We start from the raw sequence: 12,250 nt of genomic DNA on the forward strand, positions 1-12,250 counted from the left end.
ACATAATTTTTCATATGACATGTTTACACTAATCGATAGCATTTTTAATTTTCTATCTTCTCAACTAATAAAACTTGGAATTTTACCAACTAATAAAATATTAAAATTAAAAACCGATTTCAGCCATTTCTGATGTAAGAATGCGAAAAGTTTTTCCGCAGATTTGCAGATCGAAATGGAGCAAAGTTGTAAAACTTGATGTGAAAATCTCTTTTCTTACTCGCAAAATTTATGATTTGTGCAAGAAGGGCCGTTTTAAGTGTAAAAATGCGTATTTTGTAGTCCAAAATCGCGAGTACTTTAGGGGCAAAATGCATAGGCCTTCGCCGTAACTCCAAAACAGCCGTTGGCGTTCGCATTATGATTACAGTAACACAGAGACGAAAATCAGAACCTTTCAAATGTGCATTAATTGCGTTATTAGCTGCAGCACTAACGTCGAGTAAACGCCGTGATGCATGCAACACTCAAACCACGTTATTTCTTGGCGTGTTACATTTCGTGGCGCATTTTTCCCGTAACGGGCGGCGTGATTTACCCCGAAAAACTGAAAGACACATATTTGATCAATAAATTAAAAAAATCATAGCATAGCTTCTACAATGTTATTTGATTAAATATCATATATATAAAAGCCCAGAGTTGTCTGTCCTTCCGTCACGCTTTGAAATGTTTCATTGAAATGTTTCACCATAGTTGTATCACTTCAGAAATAATAAGAAGAACTTTTTGGAATGATCTCAGGAATGATCTGGAACATCAATATTCTGAAAATTCCAAGAACTGGGAGTTACTGAAAGTTTCAGAAGAAAAGAAGAAGAAGGTTCTGGAATTTCCCGGAGTATTTAATTTCTTAAATATTTGAGACCTTCTAGAAGTTTCTGGACGCTCCAGAAAGCAGATGCAATATTATGAAACATCTTCTTCTTCTTTTTGGCATAATGTCCCAATTGGAACAAAGCATGCTTCTCAGCTCTAATTTTGTGGAAATTACTGAAAATTTCAGAAAAAAAGGAGAACGTTCTGGAATGTTCTGAATTATTAACTATTTTAATTTTCGAGAACTTTCCGGAAGTCTCTGGAAGTTCTCTTACCCTCAGCATAATTTTGCTAAATACCCGCGAGTTTACTGCTCGGCTGTATGCGCTCCGAACATTAATTCACGGTGACTGAAATGAAATGAAATACCTATTCGCAGTTCCTGAGAAGCTTCTAGAAGTTTCTTACCATTCCAGGGATTAGAACCCTGTAACAGTTAAGGGTGTGTACTTGGAAGTTTACTTTCTGGCGTTTTTTATTTTTGAATACATGATAGTATACCTTCTGGCAATTCTGATGAGTCCATTGCTGAATGAAATGTTTCGCATATTTACAATGGCTTCTGAGGAAGCTTCTGGAAATTGTTATTCCAGAATGCTCAAGAATCTCCTTGAGGGATGAACATTTTCTAAATCTAAATTAAGGAGATCAAAAACAGCATATGAATCCAGGTGTTGTCTATCTGTCCTCCCGTCACGCTTAGCAAAGTTTGACTGAAATATTTCACGTATATTTCGGTGAGACCAGCATGATATGATCTGAGTGTTCGAGATTGAATTCTAATCGAAGTCGAAGAATTGAATTCGAAGAAACTCCTTTTCTACCAGAACGTCAATGGAATTCGAGAGGTTTCTGTTTCAAATATGAAGACATTTTTCAAACTTTCCTGGGCAAAGAGGAAGAAGAGAAGAACAATATTCTAGAACATTGCGTATGACCCAGAGGGATGAAAATAATATTTATACAAATGTTCCAAACATAATGAAAATTCTCGGCTTGGAATACAAAAAAAAACTTCACCAAGAAGAGAAATAATTTTCTGGAACATCCTAGAATATTCTTTGAAGGAATCAATATTATTGAAAGAAATTTTCCGAACTAAAACAAGGAAAAGAATATATTCTAGGACATACTTCGAAGGAAGGACAGGCGTATTTCAAAACTTTCCATAATAAATTAAATATTCGTAAACTTTTTGTTTCGAATAAAAGGAAATTTCTGAAACTTTCGTGGGCGAAGAAGTTGGAGAAGAGGAATGAGAAGAATATAAAGATACGCATGTTTTTGGAATATTCTAGAGAACATTCTCTGATGCAGGAAATACTAAAAAATGTTCGTGAATTTTCGATAAATAATGGGATATTTTGAAGCTTTCTGTTTCAAATTTTCAAAGAAGATTCATGAATATTCTCGAACATTCTTCGTAGGAACATTCGAGTATTTTTCACAAATAATAGCATATTTAAAAACTTTCTGTTTAGAATTCGGAGAAGTTTTTGGAGCATTACATTGCAAAGAGATCAAGATGAAGGAAATTCTAGAACACTTCAGAGGAATACGAATGGTTTCTGAATAAAGTAGTAGATAAGCAAAAAATGCATACCAACATTTTTAGCCATCGTCATAATTCTCGGGATTGTGAAAACGTGGCTAGCCACGTCGGGTCAGCTAGTTTTCAATAATTGGCTTCTTTAGCGGTGTTGAGATAATTCCATATTCGGAATCTGCATGCCAAACTGAGCCGAAATCCAAATTTTCATGAATTTTGGTGCCCGGGAACCTATTTAAAAATCAATTTGAAGTTTGTATGGGAGCGATTTGTCGGAACACCCCTCGTCGAATTTTGTACTGGGCGGAGCTGTCAAGCAGTTGCTCAGCTGTCAAAAGGTGATTTCGAAAAATCTCTTTGAAATTGGTTTTAGGCACCAAAATAAAGTTCTAAAAATCTGAAAAAAAATCATAGTGGCTCAGAAAAAGATGCTCTTTCGTATGAAATCGAAAAAACAATACATTTTTCTAAATTTAAAAACCCAATTGGAAGAAAACACATTGAACTTTAGGATGCCGGTAACTAGAATGATCATCATATATATAAAATCCCAGCGTTGTCTGTCTGTCTGTCCGTAACGCTTTGAAATGTTTCGTTGAAATGTTTCGCCATAGTTGTATCAAATTTCTAAAAGGTACGAGAACATTCTGGATGTTTTTTGACTTTCTAGGAATAATAAGAAGAACCTTCTGGAATGTTCTGGAACATCTATATTCTAAAAATTCTAAGAACTTTCTGAAAGTTCCAGAAAATAAATAACGTTCTGAAATGCTCTAAAATATGGAACTTCTTAAATTTTCGAGAATCCCCTTGAAGTTTCTGGACGCTTCAGAAAGAAGAAGAAAAACCTTCGGCAGCATTATGGAACATCTTATTTTTTTTGGCGTAACGTCTCAACTGGGACAAACCCTGCTTCTCAGCTTAGTGTCTATGAGCTCAGGAATTAACTGAGAACTTCGGCTGTGGTTATTACACTTCTAAGTTGTTAAACGTTTTAGAAAAGAACCTTCTAGAACGTTCTGAGCATGAAACTTTATTATATTGGGAAAAGGTTATGGACGTTAGGGAACGAGCAAGGAACCAAAAAAGAACCTTCTAGAATGTTCTGGAACATAAAAAATCCATAAAATTTCCAGAAACCTCCTGAAAGATACTGAACGTTACAAAAGTAAAACAATCATCTGAGATATTCTGGATATCACATTTCCTCAAATATCGAAAACTTGCTGTGCGTTACTGAACGTTTCAATCAGTGAAAGGAGAAGAACTATCTGGAATGTTCTGTACACTTTTCATTCTTAATTTCAAGAACTTTCTGGAAGTTAATGAAAGTCCAAGAAAGAAGTAAAGAAGGCCTTCTAAAATGTTCTGGAACAACAAAATTCATTAAATTTCGAGACCTCTCTAGAAATTACTGAATGTTTCAGAAAGAAGAATAATAATCTACGAAAATGTTCTAGATAATAAAAATTCTTAGAACTTTTTAGAATTTACTGGACAAAAACAAGACAAAGACCTTCTGCAAACTTTTTAAATTTACAAAAGTGTCAGAGAGTTTGTGAACGTTCCAGAAAGAATGAAAAATACCCTTTAAGAAGGTTCTAGAACAACCAAATTCATAAAATGTTTGAGAAGTTTCTGGAAGCTACTGAGCATTCCAAATGAAAACAGAAAACATCTCTAGAATATTCTGGAACATTAAACTTCCCAGGTACCTTCCAGAAGTTACTGAATGTTTGAAAACTAACCTTCTGAAATTTTCTGGAACATTTTTTTAAATGTCGATTATGTTCGGGGAGTTTGTCAACGTTCAAGAAAAAAAAATGTCAAATGGACCTTCTGAAAAGTTCTGGAAAATCAGAATTCATTAAATTTTGAGAACTTTCTGTAGATTACTAAACGTTCAAGAGAGAAGCATTCTGGAGAGAGATTCTGGAATGTTCTCGAAAACAGTTTCATTGAAGAAGTGTTACTGGAATTTTAAAAACATTTTTTCTAGCTAACGTGGCTAGCCACGTCGGGTCAGCTAGTTATTAATGAAAGAATTAGAGGAAATTACATTTCAATTTCACTGGAAAAGTCAAGTAACCGTTCGCAAATTATTTTTTTTCATGGATTAAGTGACACCCGCTTGGAAGCATAGTGAAACTCCAAAAAAAAGTTATTGGAAATTTCGCACTGTATCGTATTATAAATTGTACAGTGACCCCACAATTTATAAATCGGCAAAAATGACCACAGTTTATGGATCACTCATTTGATCAACATGGTGATTCATAAATAGCGTACAAAATTAAGGTGATTCATATGTATATGGTTTTCAATTTCAAGTGGGTTTTACTGCAGTCGAAAGTATGCAAAATCGAATCGTGTAGTTGTCATCCATCACTAACGATCCATGCATGAATTTGATGATGGCAATATGTTCTGTGCATTCAGTTGTTTCCTCATTTTCAAGAGAACTATTTGCTGGTCACCTTATGGCACGGAGACTAACCGAATTTTTAATTCTCGCGTTTAGTATCGGCAGCCCAACTTTTTTCCCATAGATTTAAAAAAATGTACCTTAAACAATCGAAAAACGTACCTTGAATAATTTTCCTAAAATGTCAACATTGTACCCTTCATATTCGGAAATGTACCTTAAATTAAGAAAAAAATGCTCCCTAATTTAGTAAGCATTGCACCCTTGATTATGTGGCTCGATCCTTGAAATATTCTCCATTAGTTCCATAAAAATATGTGTTTTGATCAATAAATGGTTGAAAATGTTCATTAATCCGTCCATGACTTGCTAGAAAAAACTCTTCCAAAACCCGAAAATACATAAGATCCATTGTGTAGCCCCTCAGATTATGATAGTTTTCTTTCCTCTGGTCACTCTATAAAAAATAATTTACTTCATGTAGTTCCCTATGTCAACAAAAATATTCCCTAAACTCGTAATAATGCATCCTTACATAGCTCATATTGTTCCTTATATCAAGGTAAATGCTCCTTAAACTTGCCTAATTGTACCATAGCACAGTAAAATAAATAGATAATGTACCTTCAGAAAGAAGAAACGTACCTTAAATAAGCATGCAGCGTACCTTAAATCATATGGAATGCTCCATAAAATTGCTGAATTGTACCATAGCATAGAAAAATAAAAAGAGAATGTACCTTTAGAATAAATAAATGTACCTTAACAAGTTAAGCAGCGTACCCTAAAAAATATGAAATGCTCCATAAAATTGCTTAATTGTTCCATAAAACAGAAATGAAATTGAAAATGCACCTTCAGAAAGAAAAAGTATAACTAACGACTTGGTAGAACAAAAAGCGCAAAGATAAGGAAAGAAAAATGTGTAATTTTGACCGTCTCCATCATTTATAGATCTAGACTAAATGGAATACTACCTTATTTTGATGAAATGTGCAGCCGGGCTCGACCTTTTTTGACATAGTGGAAATATGAAATGTATCGTTGTGGAGAATTATCTCAAAGTTTATGTTCAAGATAGTATGAATTAATTTAGACTTAAACAACAATGGCTTGGTATGACTTTATTATGACGAAAAAATATCTAATATCCCAAGTGGTTGAAGAGATATAGAAAGTTGCTAGGGTCATCTGGATTCTAGAAAAACAGACAAAGGACTAATATTACCTACTACAAAAACGAATTGAAACATGTGGATTGATACCTACGGTGGATCTTTAAAGAACAATTAATCAATAATTGGAAAGGGAATTAGTGTAAGGGGCCGTCCAGGAATGATACAAACCATGTATTAGGTACGGAAAACTAGGCCACGAGAAAGGGGAGGGGGAGTTGTTAAAAGTCGTCCAAAATATGCTACGTCATTTGTGAACGATCCCTAAGGCATGCGTACTTGTAGTGAAAACTCAATGCAAGCAAGAAAAGGGTGTTTCGGATTAATTTCATTTTCATACAAGGTTCAAGGTAAATTTTGTTTTATTGAGGATCGCATGTGACAATTCAGAAGAATGACAAATAACAAGTTACAGTGTAGGTGGAAATAAGTTTATATATGTAAATTAACATACTTAATTGATTAACCTTTACTGTCTATGATCGCATAATTGTCTCATATGAATAGGAAACCCAGCAAATATGGGACTGATATGCGATCATGGGCAGTTTAGTTCTCGTAAGTTTTAAATTAAATTGTACAACAAAGTATTGTAATACGGGATAACATTGTTTTTTTTTTCATCTTTCTTTATTATTTTCCTTGTACAAGCAAACGTTACTATGTTTATATTTTTTAAACAAATCGTGACCCTCTTAATATGCGTTAAGGTATAAAATATAGCAGGGGTGGCCAAAATGTTTGGAACAGACAACAGAAACATGACAACGCACACAAGTTCAACAAGCTGTAGCTTTTCATAGAGTGCATCAAAAATTCTCAAATTTTGACTGTTTGTCAACCTACTATATGTGCATCATTTGTATAAATTTGTGCTCGATTGGTTAATCTTGAACGGTTCTCGTAAAACACTGTTTTTTATACAACTAATTTTTGCACTAGGGGAATTTGCGTATTTTCGGCCGTTTTGTTCTCTTCGTCATGGGTTTTTTTTTAAACCTGCCGAGCTCAAAGTTGGCCTCAAATCTTTCCCAACCAAGCTGAATTTTAAGACCAAGTTTCAGGAAATTTGGCCGACAAAAACCCCTCTTGACGAAGAGAACAAACCTGCCGAGTGCAATACCCAAAGTCACCATATCACATCTCCGAAACCAGTGAATCGAATTTAATGAAATGTTGAACATTCATCAAAAATATATTGATATATTTCTCACAAAGCAGAAATACTTTGGATATCAAAACTAAAATGTAGTGAAATTGATGTAAAAAGTAAGCATTTTTTTCGAGGAAGATCCAATGAGTGTCAATCCATCATTCAAAGTTTCATTAGATTCGGTTCACTGATTACGGAGATATGACAGTTCAAAAATTAGTTGCCTAAAAAATAGTGTTTTACAAGAATGGTTCTATCTTCGCAAAAGATTAACCAATCGAACACAGATTTATACCAATCATGCACATATAATAGGTTGACAAACAGTCAAAATTTGAGAATTTTTGATGCACTCTATAAAAAGTTACAGCTTGTTGAAGTTTTCTGTGAGAAAAAAAAGTCGCCTATCTCCTAGCCTATCCCAAACATTTTGGCCACCTCCTGTATGTACATATACTCTGAGTGGCATAAGTAATCTCACGCTCCCAAATTCATCCTATTCAAAACAAGCGATTACGGCACCGATTGATTTCGTTCAGTTTGTTTTCATGCGTGCTCACTTCTAACAATTATACAAAAATGAGAAACAAATTTAACAGCGCTTCAATCCTTTGTATTTCGTAGGATGAAAATGGGAGCTACATGCTTAATAAGGAAACCAATACCCTTTATATATTTCGGAACTTTTTTTTAATATGCTTATGCTATTTTAATCCAATTTACGATTTTGTTGTTTTGATCATCCCAGTGAATAAATTACGTTTGTTTCAACACTCTTACCTGTAAGTAAAAAACAACCGAGTTTATTACTGTTCCTTTTAATTTCAACTAGGGTGTTTGCACCCTGTTGGGTAATACCAAAGAATAAAAATTGGAAGAAGGCCCTCTCTTGTCGTTTTCTATGTAAACGTTAAGCGACAAGACAAGTGGCGCTCTCTAAGCGTATCAAGGTGGAAGCTCTCTGTAATAGTGTTCGTGATTTGTCATACGAGAAAGTGGTGCGTATGTTTTGGTATCCGCATACAAGCAGTAACACACACTACCCCACGAAGATTGAACTTTCATCCGCAGATAGCGCTGCGGAGATTGCTGTGTGTAGTATGGTCCACTGCACGAATTTATGCTGGTCAGCTTGCTCTCACAGAAAATTTGACGTTTGGGAGGTGCCGGCACCGCTCAAACGTCAGATTTTTGGTAAGAGTAAGCAGGCCAGCGTAAAGTCTGCAGTGGACCGCAGGATTCTTTTCCGTGTATGAAACTTAAAATACAATATAAATGGCTTAAATGCTAGAAAAACTAAATTTGCTATTACAGAAGAAGCAGGTGGTTTTAAAAGTCTTCAAAATGGCAAATTTCCGGGAATATTCTACACTGGAAGGCGGCTTGCAGTAATGACAAGCATAAAAATGTTTTTAAATTTACTATGGAAAACATGATCATCGACCCACCAACGCTTCTTGTGTGCGTTTTGTTTCTTCTCACATCAACCAGTTCGATAGCCGAGTGGTAGCGTGCGAGCCTGGTGATGTCAAGGTTCTTGGTTCGAATCCGGTTGCCAACAGAAACTTTTTTTTTATTTGAAAATCGAGTCCATGGTAAAATTGAAAACATAATTCTGTTGAATTGAATTGAAACTCAGTCTGCACAAATTTAGTGGCGTTGTGTATTTAAATTGACCCTCAGAATAGTAATTTTCACCGCAAGCCGCCGTTCAGTGTAGGATGTCCATCAGGGATTTTCCTAGAAGTTCCAGTTCCTTCAGAATTTCTGCAGGAATTCCATCAAATAGTTCCATCATGGATTCATTGATCCATCAGAGATTCTTCTATGACTTTCTTCAGAAATACTTTTGGAAGCTCTTTCAGGAGTTCCTCGAGTTTTATAAGGATTTTTGCAGAAAATCCAGATGCTCCTCAAGGTATTCCCAAGTAACAATTCAAAATGATTAATAAGCATGTCAGTTGATTAAATGTGCTACAAAGGCGCCGACAGTTGTACAAGAGTTTATATCGAACAAAATGGCGAATAAATGTTTCATGCAGTGGAAACTGCACGTTAGTTAAACATATTTCTGCTCATTGAATAACCAATGGTATAAACGTTCAAAAACACTTGCTTAAGTATTCACATTATCTGTCCAATAGTGCTCTAATAGTTATTGAATGCAAGCTGCTTCCGACGTATTAGATGCCGTTATTCCACATAAGATCTTCAATGGAACAAGTAGCTTATTTAAAGTTTAACAACTTTTGCTTGATCATTTCATTCAACTACACTGATATAGCTTAACAACAAGATGCTACCATGTTTCTTTAATACAAATGTTACACTTTTATTCAACCAATGTTGATTAGCAGTGGTACTGTGTCACTAAATTATCGTTGTTCACCCTGCTCCTTTTTGTAAACACGATTGCTGATTAGGAGCCTAAAAAGAGCAACCGCGGCTACAAGCTTGAAGACCAAACAAACATCTTGCAACAGCACTTAATATCACACTCTTCACACTTTTAAAAACATTCTGACTTACCTTTTACTCTACACGCTCCAACGACAGCAAAATCGGCAACAAAAACACCAGAAAAAGCAGCTGGATAGATCCTGGGCGGCTCCTGTTTAGTATTGACAATCAACTCTATCCATTTTGTTGCCACCGGTCAAAACGGGCTCATCTTCCTTATGTCCATATCTTATAGCTGCCTGGAGATATACACAAGTTTTACAGCATTCTCCTCCCGACACAAAACAATAACGGAAAGTCTTAAAATAATTTCTGAGAATCCCTACCCAAGTAACCACAGTGCTGAACCCTTATTGCATGCAGATATACGGTGTATTTGGTGCAATCATTACTTTACATGCAAACTTAAGGTTGATTAAAAGTGGAAGAATCAAATTAGGATTATACTGGTATGATCTTGAAGCAGTCGCATAATTGCCCATTTCCACTTTAAATCAACTTTAAGTTTGCATGTAAAGTAATGATTGCTCTAAGTATATATATATATGCATGCAATAAGGCTTCAGCACCGTGGTTACTTGGGTAGAGATTCTCAGAAATTCCCAGTTATCTGAGATGTATTCCAGGAACTGCAGAAAATATTCTTTATCATTTTTAGAAATAAGAAGAGCAGAAAATCTTAAAATAATTTCTGAGAATCCTTAGAGATTTTCAGAAATTCCTAGTTATCTGAGATGTATTCTAGGAGCTGCAGAAAATATTCTCAATCATTTTGAGTCGAAAATTGCGGGTTTCAACTGCACGGAGAATACCTACGAGCACAGCGGTTCCACCCGGAAAATTGGTCCGTTACGGAGACTGACCGGAATTCGACTGGTTGGCGCTGAACGGGATGAAGACATCATCTGCCAGACGACTCAAGAATATGTGAACGAGCTGTTTACGAGTCATCAGCTTTCTGAGGTCGGATTTCAAGTAGACGATACTTGGCTAGCAAGTTTGCTGATGAAGGGGCTACAATCAAAAGACACGCACTTCTGTTGCTTTACTTTGCTGCGGAAGGGCAATACTAAACAGGAAAAGGAAATCTAGATTTTCGCATACAGTGATAGCCGGTAAAGGTGAATGTTCATGATAATTTGGAAAATTTGCCAACAGAAGTCACCTTCGTAAGAGCCCAGAAGTGTTATATTCTACCGTTGATAACGACACTGAAAATGTCTAGTCCTTGAAAATTACTAGAAGAATTGCTGGAGTTTTACAGTATCTGTTCATTGCATTGCGACCGTTTTAGTTGTTGTAGTGCTCCATTACTAAATACTTACTTTGTTTGCAAGCTATGCTTCCTTGTCGTTACGAGATCATATTGCGCACTTAGTTTTCAAAAGTGCGCAAACGTTAATAAAAGTTCGCGATTGCATCAAATCAAGTTGATGTCTTCGGCGTACTATTTCTTTGATTTATGCTCTTGAAAACTCGTGTCCAGTGGTGAACTAAATGCGCTATATATTGCTATGAACATTCTTTTGTAAACCGTTCAATAATTAAAATACAAGAAAGGCAACGTAACAAAAATAAGATTTATTTACAGTCTTTCACATTCTTTAACATCAATCGTGTGTATCTGTATGTGTGTGTGTATGTGTATGTGTGTGTTTGTGTTTGTGTTTGTGTATGTGTATGTGTATGTGTATGTGTATGTGTATGTGTATGTGTATGTGTATGTGTATGTGTATGTGTATGTGTATGTGTATGTGTATGTGTATGTGTATGTGTATGTGTATGTGTATGTGTATGTGTATGTGTATGTGTATGTGTATGTGTATGTGTATGTGTATGTGTATGTGTATGTGTATGTGTATGTGTATGTGTATGTGTATGTGTATGTGTATGTGTATGTGTATGTGTATGTGTATGTGTATGTGTATGTGTATGTGTATGTGTATGTGTATGTGTATGTGTATGTGTATGTGTATGTGTATGTGTATGTGTATGTGTATGTGTATGTGTATGTGTATGTGTATGTGTATGTGTATGTGTATGTGTATGTGTATGTGTATGTGTATGTGTATGTGTATGTGTATGTGTATGTGTATGTGTATGTGTATGTGTATGTGTATGTGTATGTGTATGTGTATGTGTATGTGTATGTGTATGTGTATGTGTATGTGTATGTGTATGTGTATGTGTATGTGTATGTGTATGTGTATGTGTATGTGTATGTGTATGTGTATGTGTATGTGTATGTGTATGTGTATGTGTATGTGTATGTGTATGTGTATGTGTATGTGTATGTGTATGTGTATGTGTATGTGTATGTGTATGTGTATGTGTATGTGTATGTGTATGTGTATGTGTATGTGTATGTGTATGTGTATGTGTATGTGTATGTGTATGTGTATGTGTATGTGTATGTGTATGTGTATGTGTATGTGTATGTGTATGTGTATGTGTATGTGTATGTGTATGTGTATGTGTATGTGTATGTGTATGTGTATGTGTATGTGTATGTGTATGTGTATGTGTATGTGTATGTGTGTGTGTGTGTGTGTGTGTGTGTGTGTGTGTGTGTGTGTGTGTGTGTGTGTGTGTGTGTGTGTGTGTGTGTGTGTGTGTGTGTGTGTGTGTGTGTGTGTGTGTGTGTGTGTGTGTGTGTGTGTGTGTGTGTG

This window comes from Aedes albopictus, chromosome 1 (genome assembly GCF_035046485.1).
Source record: "Aedes albopictus strain Foshan chromosome 1, AalbF5, whole genome shotgun sequence".
NCBI lineage: Eukaryota > Metazoa > Arthropoda > Insecta > Diptera > Culicidae > Aedes > Aedes albopictus.